Below are 13828 nucleotides of genomic sequence, written 5' to 3' on the forward strand. Positions count from 1 at the left end.
TGTAAAAGAATGGAGATGCAACTTCGTCACATTAGTCAGATATTAAATGATGATGTTAATACTGATGTTAACCTTAAGGAGGAAGGGCAAGTCATTATCACTGAAAGTGACAAGATTCTTGATGAGGAAAAATTAGAGGGAGATGAGGAAAGGGTAGAGAGAAAAGAGAAAGAAGAGTTGAGTGAGAAAGATAAAGATGAAGAAAAAGAAAAAGAATTGGTTGAGAGAAAAGAGAGAAAGAAAATTTGTGTGAAGATAAAGAAGTTGAGGAAGAAAAAGAGAAAGGAAGAAAAAAATAAAAGAAGAGAAAAAGAGAAAATTTAGGGAGAGAAAAAGGAAGAAAAAGAAGATGAGAGGAAAGAAGAAGAAATCACATGAAAAATCACATCCTCATCTAAAGAAGAATCATAGGAAGGAAAAGAAATTTAAGTGCTTTATGGAAATCTTCAAGAAATTGGAGATTAAAGTTCCTATGATTGAGACATTGCAACCGGTTCCTGGTTTGATCAAATTTCTGAAGAAGTTCAGTAGAAAGAAGAAAAAGAAGAAGGAACATGAGCTTTAACAGGGTCAAGCTAATGACGTTAAAGAAGCGCTTGCTGGGAGGCAACCCAGTGGATTTACAAACTTTTGATTTGGTTTTGTAATTTATAATTTGAGAACATTATTCTGGACATTATTTTGTTGGATCTAGCATCTACTGAAGGATGCTAGGTGATTAAGTATCTACTGAAGGATACTAAGTTTGTAACACCTACTGATGGGTGTTGGTGAGAAGATTTTGCACCTACTGATGGGTGCTGGTAAGTTTGAAACACCTACTGATGGGTGTTGGTGGATTTTGGGTCAGGCTCGTGACGTTAAACAAGCGCTACCTGGGAGGCAACCCAGTTGATTGATTGTTTTCTGTTTGTCTATTTTAGTTAGGGTTTGCATAAGCATTTTTAACATTGAATTGCAGGGAACCTATGAGGGGTATGCTAGGAAGGCACGTAGGTCAAGAAAAGAAGGAGAAGGGCACATCACGAAAGTGCCGCTGAGCGGCATTTACCGCTGAGCGGTACTAACGCAGATGGGCTTAAGTTCCCCTTAGCGGAACCCGAGCCCATTGGGGTATTTTTAAACCCTAAGTTGCGCGTTTTTACACTCTTTCAAGTTCTTCTCTGCATAAACACTTCCACACCTCTTCTCCTAGGTTTTCCACATCTTTCTACTCTTCCCTCTTTAGAAGATTTCTCTTCCACTCACTTTTATACTAGTGTGCCATCAAAGTTTGGGGTTGGAAGAGAGCATTCTAGTTTGGAAGCATTCTCATATCATCTAGCATCTCCACCCAAGTAAGTAAAATGCATTTTGTTCATTCTAGGGTTCTTGAATTTGAATGTGATTGTCAAAGCATGAATACTTAGGGGTTTTAGTTTCTATGCATGATTTGATGATATATTTGATGTTTGAACCGATTAAACTGCTTGATTATGAACTGGAAAACTGAAAATTGCATTTGGGTGGAGTTAGGACTGTTTTAAAAAGAAGATTTGCAAAAATCTGCAGATCACCGCTGAGCGGCATTTACCGCTGAGCGGCACTTTGCCAGATTTGTTTTTTCTGGTTTATTGCGTGTTTGAATGTGGCACTGGTGGCGCTGAGGGGAAATTCTGGCCCTCAGCGGTGGTTTAGCTTCAAAAGGAGTTTTGTTGTGTTTACTAATGATTAACATCATGTTCTGTGGTTTTGGATTTATGTTTGAATGCAGGAATGGCATCCTCTTCAGGAAAGAGATTGAAAACCATGGCAACCAAGAGAAAGGAAAAGGAACCAGAGCAGCCCCATAATGGCAGGTTCCTCTCTAGGAAACATGAGAAGCACTTTAGGGTGGTTCAGGACAGGAGACTTCTAATGGAGAGAAAGGTTGGAATGATACCTAACTTTGCTCCTCAATTTGGAGAGCAAGTGTTAGGGAATGATTGGGGGAAGCTAGCCACTTATCCATCACCTGCCAACATAGCTGTGGTGAAAGAATTCTACACCAATGCAAAGAAGATTGGTGATTATCCAGCTGAGAATTATTTGGGCTATGTTAGAGGCCATGCTATCAGGTATGATCCTGACTCCATCAATAACTTTCTGGATACTGTGTGGGCTGGTGAGCAATGCCAGTTTGCTCTTAGCATGGAGGAAGGTGCTGACTTTGAGGATGTTGAGAGAGTATTGTGCATACCTGGAGGACACTTCCAAAGGAATAGATCTGGCTCAGTGGTTAATATTAGGAGGACAAATTTGACTCCTCTTGCAAAGTATTGGATGGCATTTTCTCATGCCAACATTCAGCCATGTTCACATGTGTCAGATATTACTCTCAGCAGGGCACTCTTCATCTACTGTGCTATCAGAAACTTGAATGTTAATATTGGGCAGGTGATAGCTGATGAGATTAGTGTGTGTGCTAACACCTCAAACAACAAAGCACCACTAGGACATCCTTCTTTGATCACTCACCTTTGCAAGCTAGCTGGGGTGGACACTTCTGTTCCACCATTTGAGAGGCCAAGAAAAGCTATAGATGAGGCCTATTACAGACAGTACTGTGGAGGTGAGGAGGCAGCCCAGCCAGTGCCACCACGCCAGGCTCGTAGAGAGAGAAGGCCAGCACAGAGCAGGACTTCTGCTGATACTCATGAGGCAGAACCATTCCAGATGAGGGACATGTATATGTCTCTTATAGGTGCTCAGTTGCAGTCCATCCACAGAGGGCAGGTGGCCACGGCTGAGATGATAGTGGGGATGTATGATACCCCTCCAGCACACAAGTGGGCTATGGATGAATTCCATAATGTGGTAGCTTGGCCAGAAGAACCATGGCATGGAGGAGCTGAAGCAGCTGAAGCTTCAGCCCGAGACATGGATGAAGATGAAGCTGAGGAGGAGGATGCATTTGATGAAGATGATGATGAAGAGGAAGAGGAAGATACAGAGAGCTCGGACTGATGAGGAGCTGAGATAGCATTTACTGATGAATGCTATCATATGATTATGCTTTTGTGGTTTAAGTTTTCTGAACTTATTTGTTTTTGTTTTTAGATTAGGGTTTGATGTACTCTATTGAACACCTGGTTTGTTATGATGGTTTGCTATTAACTGTGATTGTGTGATAAGTAATGCTTGATGATGCTTATTGATTGATTGATGTTGAGATGATGTGCACATTAAAATGCTTATACAGGTGATTCACAAGCTTTGTGAACAAATGCATAATATCATGATTGTGATTGTGAAATTAAGCAGGATGTGCATGTCAAATGTGAATGAGCTTATATGTGAGGTTTTGAGCTCCAGAGTTATTATTGTTGAATGCTATTACTTTGAAAGCATGAATGACTTTGCCCAGGTTTTCTATGATTGAATCAATTGCTTGTTTTGCATCATATGATCAAAGGCCGTGTTTTTGAAACCCTTTTTATTGGCCAAATTCATAAAGTTAGCCTTCTAAAAGAGAACACGTTGTGTTCTATCCTTTGAACCCTTAGCCTTAAATATACACTGAACACCCTTGATTGAAAATCTTTACCTTGAGTTAAGTAGAAGATCTTGTGTGGTATTGTTAAATGTTCAAGTTTGGGGTTATTGGGGAAACATGAAAAAGGAAAAAGCATTGAGCTAAGAGCTAAAAGTAAGAATATGCAAAGAAAAGAAAAGAAAAAGAAGCAAAGCTCAATGCAAATGCAAAAGCAAAGGCAAAAGAAAGTTGGGAATGAATAAGAAGATTGTGTTGTTATTCTCTTAACTCAAGGATTTTGTGATCCAGAAAAACCAATTTTCTTGTTAGCCCAGCCACATTATAAGCCATTGAAAAGTCCTTGTGATGATGCATGCTTGTGAATGTATTTGATTGTGGTTAAATGAAAGGCAAAGTTGATTCATGTGACATTGTGATAGTGGAGTGAATGAGTGAAACACTTTACCTCTTATACACTTGTGTGTTGAGTGAAACACTTTACCTAGTGAGGAAATATTCCATAAGCACATGAACATCCATGCTTAATTGATTGATCATTCATGAAAAATAGCATTTGTTGGAATTTAAATGACTTTGTGAACACTAAAGCATGTGCACATCTTGAATTAACTCTTGGTCATAAGTTTGAGTGAAGTTATTACTTATCTTGAAAAGAGGATTTTGAATGAGTGAACCATCATATGAATTGGTTGGAGATGGAGTTACATTTTGTTTGCTTGAGGACAAGCAAAGTTCTAAGTTTGGGGTTGTGATAACAGTTGAAAAACTGTTATTTTCATGCTTAAAAGTGATACTAAAAGCAACCTTTAGACTTAGAAACTAGCTTGAAATCATGCATTTTGTTTATATTTTCAGAAATAAGAGAGCTGGACAGGTTTATGCTTGATTTAAGTGTTTTTGTGCAGGTTTTGAGGTGAATTTGGCGAAAGAAGTGAAGAATAAGAGAGAGGACATTAGAAAAGACAAGAAAGAGTGCAAAAAGGAGAAGTCGAAGGCACCGCTCAGCGGCAAACTACCGCTGAGCGGCACTCAAGAGGTGGCGTTGGAACCGCTGAGGGGCAAATGGCCGCTGAGGGGAAGAAAGAAGACGCGTAACCACCGCTGAGCGGTAAATGGCGCTGAGCGGCACTTTTTGGGCTTGGGCTTTTGTAATCTTTTGTAACTCTAGATTAGTATATAAGGGCTTGCACGTCCTTTAGTTAGAGATCTTTGGTAGATACGAGGCAAACACTCTCTCTTTCACCCCTTTGAAGGAGGATCTTGGATGCTCAGGCTACCTCTTCACCTTTATTGGGTTTATTCTTTCATACTTTCATTGTTATTCATCTAGGTTCACCATGAATATGGTGAACTAAACCTTGTATGTTTGTTGGGGAATCAATGTAATCTCTTGAAGCTCTCATATATGGATTTGTTGAATACATCTTTGAATTAAGACATATGTTTTCTTTTCATCATTAGTTAGGGTTTTTCCTCTTTGCTCAATGCTTGCATTGTTTAACTCATTCTAATGCATGATTATTGGTTTTGTTGATACGGACACGTACGGGGAAATCTAGATCCGGGGAATTTCTCCCAATATTTTACTGACAACATTATATTGGTTGCCTTAAGCTCCTGCACTCATGAACTAATCATTAGGAATGCTAGGAATTGTATGAACTATTTGATTAGGGAGAAGCCATCTAGAATGGTACATTAGAGAGTGGCATTAACAATGATGATTTGAAAGAGGAATTCCTAAAATATATGAGAGTGGATGAGATGAAATTGACCCCCAACAACATATTCATTCATTTAATCCATTGAAAGTGTTTATCTTATGTCTTTGCCATTGATCAATTCATGCATACATGTTTATTTTCGTCTTGCATATTAAAATTTCAATCATTGTTTTCTTAAGTCTTAGCTAATCAAGAAATCACATAACTAAACTAGGCCGTGAGTCCTTTGGGAAGAACGATACTTGGTCTTACCAAGTTTTATTACTTGAACGATTCGGTCATACTTGCCGATTGTGAAACAAGTTTGTGACATCATATTTTGGTGCTTACAAATTTGTCCATCAATGTTAGGGAAGTGTATGTCTATCTTCTATTGTTAGTTAAAGAGATGAAATTTGCAGGTACTGAAACTGCATTTCGGGTGCAGTTTTGATTAACAGAGGAATGCAAGCAAACGCAACCATATACATTGATCGAACATCAATCATTCATCTGTCAGCATGTATAAGGAAAGCATATCTATCTACAAGGATCATGACCAAGGAGCTTAGGTAAACGAAGACTTACCTTCGCAGCTTCAAGATGCCTTTCCTTTTGGGCTTTAATTCATTTTCTCTCCTCAGCCGAACTTCTCTTTTTTAGTAACCAAAATGATCTTGCAGGTGCCGGGAAGTGAGGTTGACTGGGCAGCTAGGTTCACCAACAGTCGTTTCTTCTCTGTTTTTCTCTGGTCCGAGGTCTCTCGCTCTCTAAGGGTGATGATTCGTGATCCCTCTCCAATGTCATTATGCCCTTTTCAAGACCAAATCCCCCTCCTTTCTGTTGTACACTTTGGGATCTCCATTGGCGCGAGATTTCCTTCTCTTTTCTTTTTTCATGTTTCCACTTTGCAGTTGGCAAAAGCTCTTTCAAAAATCTTTCCTCTTCCATGTATGGCTGCTGTTGCCGCTTAAGAATTTCAGCAAGAAAAACAAGTAACTTTTTCACGCTGCCACCACGCAAACACATTCTAAGCATTCACTGCAACTGATGGCTTCAGGAGGAGGGAAAGAGTTGACCTTGGGATTTTACTTTTCCCTTTTCTTTTTCTTTCACTTCTTTTTTTTTGAACATTGCAGTGCAAATTTTTACATAAAAGGTAACCTTTTCTTGAATTTTTAAAAAAATAAAAATAAAAATAAAAACGAAATTAAAAGGGAAACAACAAAATAATAAAAAAATAAAAATAAAAAGTAAAATACATAAAAATAAACCCTAAAAAACGGAAATAAAAAATAAAATAAAATAAAGCGAAATGGAATAACATAAAAAAATAAAAAAAGAGAAAAAAAAATAAAATAAAACCAAATGAAGTAAAAATAAAAATAAAATAAAGCAAAATAAAATATAAACAGGAGAGAAAATGAATAGAAACGGAACAAAAATCATTTTTTGAGACTTCGTATTAAATTTATCTTTGCCCGTTTATTTTATCTTATTACCCCTTCTTAACTCTATATATATTTTTTAACTACCCGGAGGAAATTGGGTATTAACAGCTCCTAGTACAAATTTTTTAATTTTATCCTGCAAACACTAAAGAACATTGCACTAGATCACCCAATTAATACTAAAAGATAAAAATAAAAAACTAAAAGATAAAAAAAAATAAAAAAAATAAAAAGATAAACATAAAAAAATAACGGTATATAAAATGGTAAGACCAAGTATCGAATTGCACAAGTTATATAAAATGGTAAGACCAAGTATCGTATCCCAAAGGACTCTCGGCACTAGACAATTATGTGATTACTCAACTAATTAAGACTCTAAAGAACATATTTTTGGGTTTTTTAATGCAAATGCAATAAATTAAACATGAATGCAATTTGATCAATTGAGGCTAAACACAAGGGTGAATGGATGATATTGAAAATATGAGATGAATATGTTGTTGGAGTTAGATTCACTTAGTTTACTCTCATGTATATAAGAATTCTTCTTCTTTCATTAATGTCAACGTCACTCGCTAAATTACTTAAAACTCGATCCCTCGATGAAGAAAGTCTATCCTTAATTACTAAGTCATAATCCCTTGCATCCCTAATAATTAATTTTGCATTAAGATTAGGAGCTTAAGACGACCAAAACTCATACCCCCATCCCTGAGAAATACCGCTTTTGGGAGAATTCTCCAGATCGTGATTTGTAAGATATCTCTCGATAACAATCTTAAGGAGAGAAGAGAAGAGTTGTCACATCCCTAAATCATTCAACCCTATGAGTACGAAATCTCCAGATACTTAGACAAATCATAAGATTTATGTCATACATGAAGAAGAATATCCCTAACAATTAATGAAAGAAACATATATCAATAATAAGAATAAATTCAAATACATGAGAGTTCACAATGTTACATCATCCCCCAATCAACAAGTAGAATTACAATGGAATTAAAGAATGAAAGAGATAGAAAAACCCTAGAAAGAGAAGAGGAGAGTTGTCACCATCCCCAAATCTATCCTCTAGGAATAGGAGAGCTGTCATCATCCCCAAATCTACCCCCAATGGGTCAAAAGTGTGTTTTTGTGCTCAAGTCATCAAAAGATACAATCCCTAGGACGTCCAAGTCCTTAAATAGAACATAAAAATAATAGAAAACAGGTCAAAACCCACGAACTGGCGCTCAAGCGCCCTAAATGGGGAGCCTGGGTGGTGTGCGGTGCATTTCTGGTGCTCAAGCGCCCTTGAGGAGCGCCCGGGCGCAGTACGGGATGAAAATTCTACACTATGGTTGACTTTTCTGCATTCTGGTTGAATTTTCTGCATTCTGGTTGAATTTTCTGCAGTCCAACTGTAAGACCCGTATAAATAAAATGATTTCTTACCTTAAGTATTTTATTTTGTGGTATTATATAATAAATTGTGATGAAAAACAACGTTGAGAAATATTTAAGGAAGGGAAGAAAATTAAATTAATATTGGTTTCATAGTAAATTTCGAAAAAAAGAGTTGAAAGAGTATTTAAGTATAATTGTTTGCGCTATTATATCAGCGGATGGAGCTTGGTCTAATGGTTAATGTGAGTGTGCATGGGAGGGTGTGTGTGCTTGGTCTCAAGTTCAAGCTCTCCTAAAACCAAAAAGGCTCCTAGTTTTTTTTAATTTCCACCCTGACATGTTGGTCCCACTATGAGTTAAGAAAGATAGAATTTGAAGTGTTAAGATGAGCGTGGAGAGCTTTTATTCTCATTTAATCTCTCATTGGGCCATTTCTCTTTTTTGCACTTTGCTTGGGTGGGCACATGTTTCCTGGGCATATGTTTTCTAGACTTAGGAAGCTTGTAAGTGACCTTGGGGAGGTTAAAGCTTGGATAGTGAAAAAGAGATTTTGGAGAGCAACTAAGTTGGTGAGAGAAAGGAAGAGCCACCCTAGCCTTGGAGTTTTGGACTTCACTTGTATGAGACCAAGAGGAGTGGAAGCTTGTTGTCTAGTGAGGAAAGAAACCTAAGAGCCTTTGGAAGCTAGCTTGGAATTGAGGTAAGGGGTTTAACTTGGGATATAACATAGTGTATGATGGGTAGAAGGTAACATTATAATGTTGTTGCATGCTTTCTTTCTTGTGTGTTAGGATTAAAGTTAACATGTTGAGACATGTACTCTTCTTTTGGGTTTAAGTTTCATGTGTTGTTGAATGGAGAATGGGTATTCACATGTTCATTTTCGTTTTTCTACTATATGGGGTAGTTAATGGATTATACATGTTGATATTTTATGAAAAAATGGTGTTGTTGTAATGGGTATACATGTTGGATGTATTGGGGTGTTGTTTGTGTATGAAAAAGTGTCATGGGTACACTTTAAAATCATGTATATTTTGTATATGTTAGTTATTATTACCTTACAAGGATTATATATTGTTGGGAGCACTTATCTTCACTCTTTAACCAATAGTGTGGGTAAGAGGGTATTGGGAATTCTCTTCCATTGTTGGAAGAGGAAAGAATGAATTATGAGAATGAGAGGAGTGAAAGTGATGTTTGGTGAGTTGGGGTATATGTGATTGATGAAAAATAATGAAGAAGGATGGAGTTTTGATGTCTTGGGTAGAAGGCGAACATGATGGAAGAAGAATATAAGTGGAAGATGGAGATGGGCATGGCTTGGTTGATGTAAAAGTGGCAAAGAAAAAGAAAGGTGTTGGAAGAGGACCAAAAACCGTGAAGGAAGAAGCTTGGGATGGTCTTTGAAAGAGAGAGACGAGTGAAATGAAAGAAGGTTAGTGTGTGAGGGTGTTTGTATGTAAATGAGGTTGGGAGAGTGAAGAAAGAAGAAAATAAAAATAAAATGTTAAGTGTAGTGTGTGAGTTGTGAGCTTTAATGTAGAAAGGAGAAAATGAAAGAATGATGGGGCCGTGAACATGGAAGGAAAGAGAGAGAAGAATGAAATGAAATTTAAAAAGGTAGAAGTAAGGTGTGGTTGAAAAGTCAAAAGAGAAGAAAGTGGAAGTGTGAGGAGAGGTGGTTACATAGATGGTGTTGGTGCATGGAATGAAGTGTGTAGCTTTTAGCATTTGAAAAGAGAGTGAAAGTGGTAGATATTGGGAGTGGGGCCACGTAATAGTAGGGAAAGGTGGGTGAAGTAGAGTTTTGTGTAAATGCATGGAAAATAAAAGAGAAAGAGGGAAGGAAGAGGGTTTGGTTACGTAAAAAGTGGCTAAAGGAGAGAGAAAGAGAGTTTTGATGAGAAAAGAATATTTTAAGTGGGGTTCACTTGGTTAGAGAAGATATAATTTAATAGCCTTGGGACTCACATGAAAAGTTGGATGTAGAAGGGAGTGTGTTTAGAGTAAAAAGGGGTGTATTGAAATTAGGTGTTTTCTTTGGTGTTGGGAATTTAGTAAAAGTGGGGGTGCACTAGAAATGTTGTTCTAGTTTATGGAAGTGTGAAATTAGTAATTTCAGAGGGGTGCGGCAGTAGGATAAATAATTAAATTAAGTTATTTAATTATTTGTTAGTCAATGAATTTAGTTGACTTTATATATGATGGTGATGGTAAAATTGTGAGAGCAAGCATTCTGTCATTTCCTTAGAATTTTTATCGAATCGATGGTGTTCGTATTGCGATACGATAGTGTGTTGAGTCTCTGCGGAGACTGAGGTTCGAGTGTCAGCCTTTCCTCGTGCGCGGGGACTAGAGAGGGTTGGATGTCTCGCCCAATGACTTCGGCTCGTGTGAGTATAGTGCTCGGTGGGTGCGCCTAACCGAAGTTTTTACTCGTAATTCCTTGAGGAGTCGGGGAGATAGGTCTGAAGTTGCGATGCAAGACGGCTCAAATCGCCCTGTTTTGCGAAACAGGTTTGGTACGACAAAATTCAAGGAAACAACAGAAGCTTGTGTAAATGATTTGAGTTGTGAGTTTAATACTGTGATGTATTGTAATGTTGTGACTTTGATAGTTTGGGTGGTGATGATCTAAGTTATGAGTTGAATATTGTGTTGTATTGTAAGGTTCTGACTAGGATAATCTAAGTTATGATATTTTGATATTGAAATTATATGCTATGTTAGGTTCTTACTTACTCACCCTTTCCTTTTGTGGTTGTGGCTCCACCTACGATGATCGTACTTGTACGGGAGTAGATGGCGTTGCAGATGAGGCAGAGATGGAGTAGCATGACGAGAGTTATGGGAATAACTATGGGGGATTTATCATGTTTTAAAGTAATTTTATGTCTTTAAATAACGAATTTGATATTTGTAAGGTTTTAACCTTATGTTATAAGACGCGTAGACTTTTGAGGTTTAGTTCCGCGATATTAATCTTAAAAGAAAAAAAAAACTGGCGAAAAATTTTGGATTTTGTTATTTTCTAGTGGCACTCCGTAAGGGGTGTTACACCAACTATTTTGTACTTTAACTCTTCAAATCATTCCAATAGCCTACAAAATAAAGGGAATTTAGTAATAAAATCAGCAAGTATAACCTCAATTCTCTTATTCACAAAATTAAAGCAAAAAGATGATTTCAAGCAAGTTTCTAAGCAGAAAATGATGCATTTAGTGTCAAAATTACATCATAGATAACGATGTTTTCAACCGTTATCAAAGAGACACCTCTATTTATAGGCTAAGGTGTCTCAAAATAGGCAGAAATATAAACCTAAAAGAGTCACCTTGGTTGGCTTGAAGAGTAAGGAGAAATCCTCTCCAATAAGAGGGAGACAAGTGGAAAAAATCCTCTTAAATGAAAGGGTGACATGTGGCCACTACCTATGGAAAAAATCTTCATTCCTAGAGTGACACATGGCCTCTAATTAGGGGAAAAAACTCTTCAATAGGTTGCCTATATATGTCTAGGATGAAAAGGCTCATATGGTCTCTAAGCTTGCCCAAAAATGTTGACCCCTTGGTCAACACACCCATTTGGACGTCCACCTTGGTCAATGTTGGGCTTAAGGCCCAATGTTGACTTACGTGGTCAAAACCCTATTCTATTTGGCCTAAAATACAAGGCCTAATTAAAATCCTACACTACTAGGCCCATAATACAAAACCCAAATAAAATCTAGATTACTTAGCCCATAATACAAAGCTTAAGGAAAGTCTAGACTACTTGGCCCAAAATTATTCTTACTCTACTAAATCTTCATGATGGCTTAAGTTGACCCAAGAGAAAGAGTCTAGCCTCATATTCCATAGATGACTCCAACTCTTCATGAATGTGTTAGGCCATGGCTAGGGGTATGCCATCAGGAAATGTCTCCACCACATAACTCTGGTTTTAAGGCTGTCTTCGAAAACAATCCTAAAGTACTAAATGATTCAACATCCAATGGTTGGGATGTAAATTCAAATAAGACTGAATCAAAATCCAATGGTTGGGGTGCTTGGGTAAGTAACAAAGTTAGAATAAACAAAGGAAGATAATTTTGGGTCTAGTGCTTCAGGTGAAAACAAAACACATAAGGCAAACACAAAATCTAATGATGGTTGTGAAGCTGCACTAAAATGTGCATCTTGTCGGGTCGCTCGCTTGCGCTCATTGGGTCGCTCCACTAAAATGTGAAGCTTCATTTCTATCTACTAGCCCAATATCTATGAATAAATATGGATTAATTTCTATCTACTATCCCAATATCTAAAAGCTCAAGTGTGACAGTTAAATAGGAACCTAGACTTTGAACACTTAAAATCAAATAAAGAAGGACTAAGAACTTACCTCCATGGTCTATGAGGAAGTTAACATTTTGGGGATTCTGCACAACCACGAACTCCCACGACGAACATACAGCAAGCACAAACCTTCGCAGTAATAATCCCTCGACAATAGAAAAACTCATGATAAATGAGTTTAGATTACAATTACAATATATAACTACAATGTTGTATTAAAAATTGAAATGCAATGATAGCAAGTGCAAGACAAATCTGAAAGCTTATGGAATGGTAATCCTAGAATGAACAATGTCATCATATGATGTACACCAAAATGCAGAAATATATGAAAACCAAACCTAAATCTGAAAGCTTATGGAATGGTAATCCTAGAATGAAAAATGTCATCATATGATGTACACCAAAATGCAGAAAGATATGAAAACCAAACCTATAATAGGTACTACTAAAACACATGTAAGCTAGCAAACATCATTAAGGCAATCAATTAAACTAATTTCAGAATTAAAACAAGAAGGCAATCCATTCAACACATACTTACCTCCACCAGACCTTCACTGTCAGTTTAGGGCTTTTAGACAACCACAAACCCCTTACCACCACCAACCATCATGGCGCAGCGACCACCGTCACCCAGCAACATGCAGAGCGACCACCAGTGCGCCACTAGTCACTAGTGTCGCCCACCATCCACTAGTATCACGCCAGCGTAGCTCCACCGTCGTGCCACCAGCGTCATGCTCGCACCATCAACGTCGCACCACCACCACCAGTCACCTGCATCATCCATCACGCCACCACCTAGGGTTGTTTCAGATTAGGGGTTGGGGGAGAGGGTTATTTTTGGAAAATGAAAATGAGGGAGAAGGGAACCATGTTCTAATTTAATAAACTTGAAGAATTTACTGACGATCATCGCCTGTCGACAGTGATTGATGACGTTTACTAACAGTGTTATCAGCGATATATCGGTCAGTAAGTAACGAAGTCTATTATTGACGGCCATAGGCCCATCGGTAAGTACCATTATGCATTTCGTCAGTAAATTTGTCAGTAAATGTGTGTTACCGACAGATAATTAGTTGTCGGTAAAAATCCACCAATAATTGTAATAATTCTTGTAATGGACAACATCTAAATGATTTGACTATGCCAATAAAGATGTTGACAAACAAAGATTAAGAAACACAACACAAGGATACATGCAAGCATATAATCCCATACAACCTGGTAACATAAAGAAGACGATGAAAATGGAGTGGAAACTAACTTATCCCAAAATAGAAACCAACCAATTGATCTTGACAAATTTGCCACAAGAAAAAAATCCTATTATAGAAAAAATAGTAGATCCTAAAAAATCTTAAAAAAAGAAAAGACCTATTTAAAAAAGAGTTTTTATAAAAATAAAGTGTTTTTATGTTTTAT

Source organism: Vigna umbellata, chromosome 7 (assembly GCF_029865625.1).
Source record: "Vigna umbellata cultivar VRB3 chromosome 7, Vumbellata_1.0, whole genome shotgun sequence".
NCBI lineage: Eukaryota > Viridiplantae > Streptophyta > Magnoliopsida > Fabales > Fabaceae > Vigna > Vigna umbellata.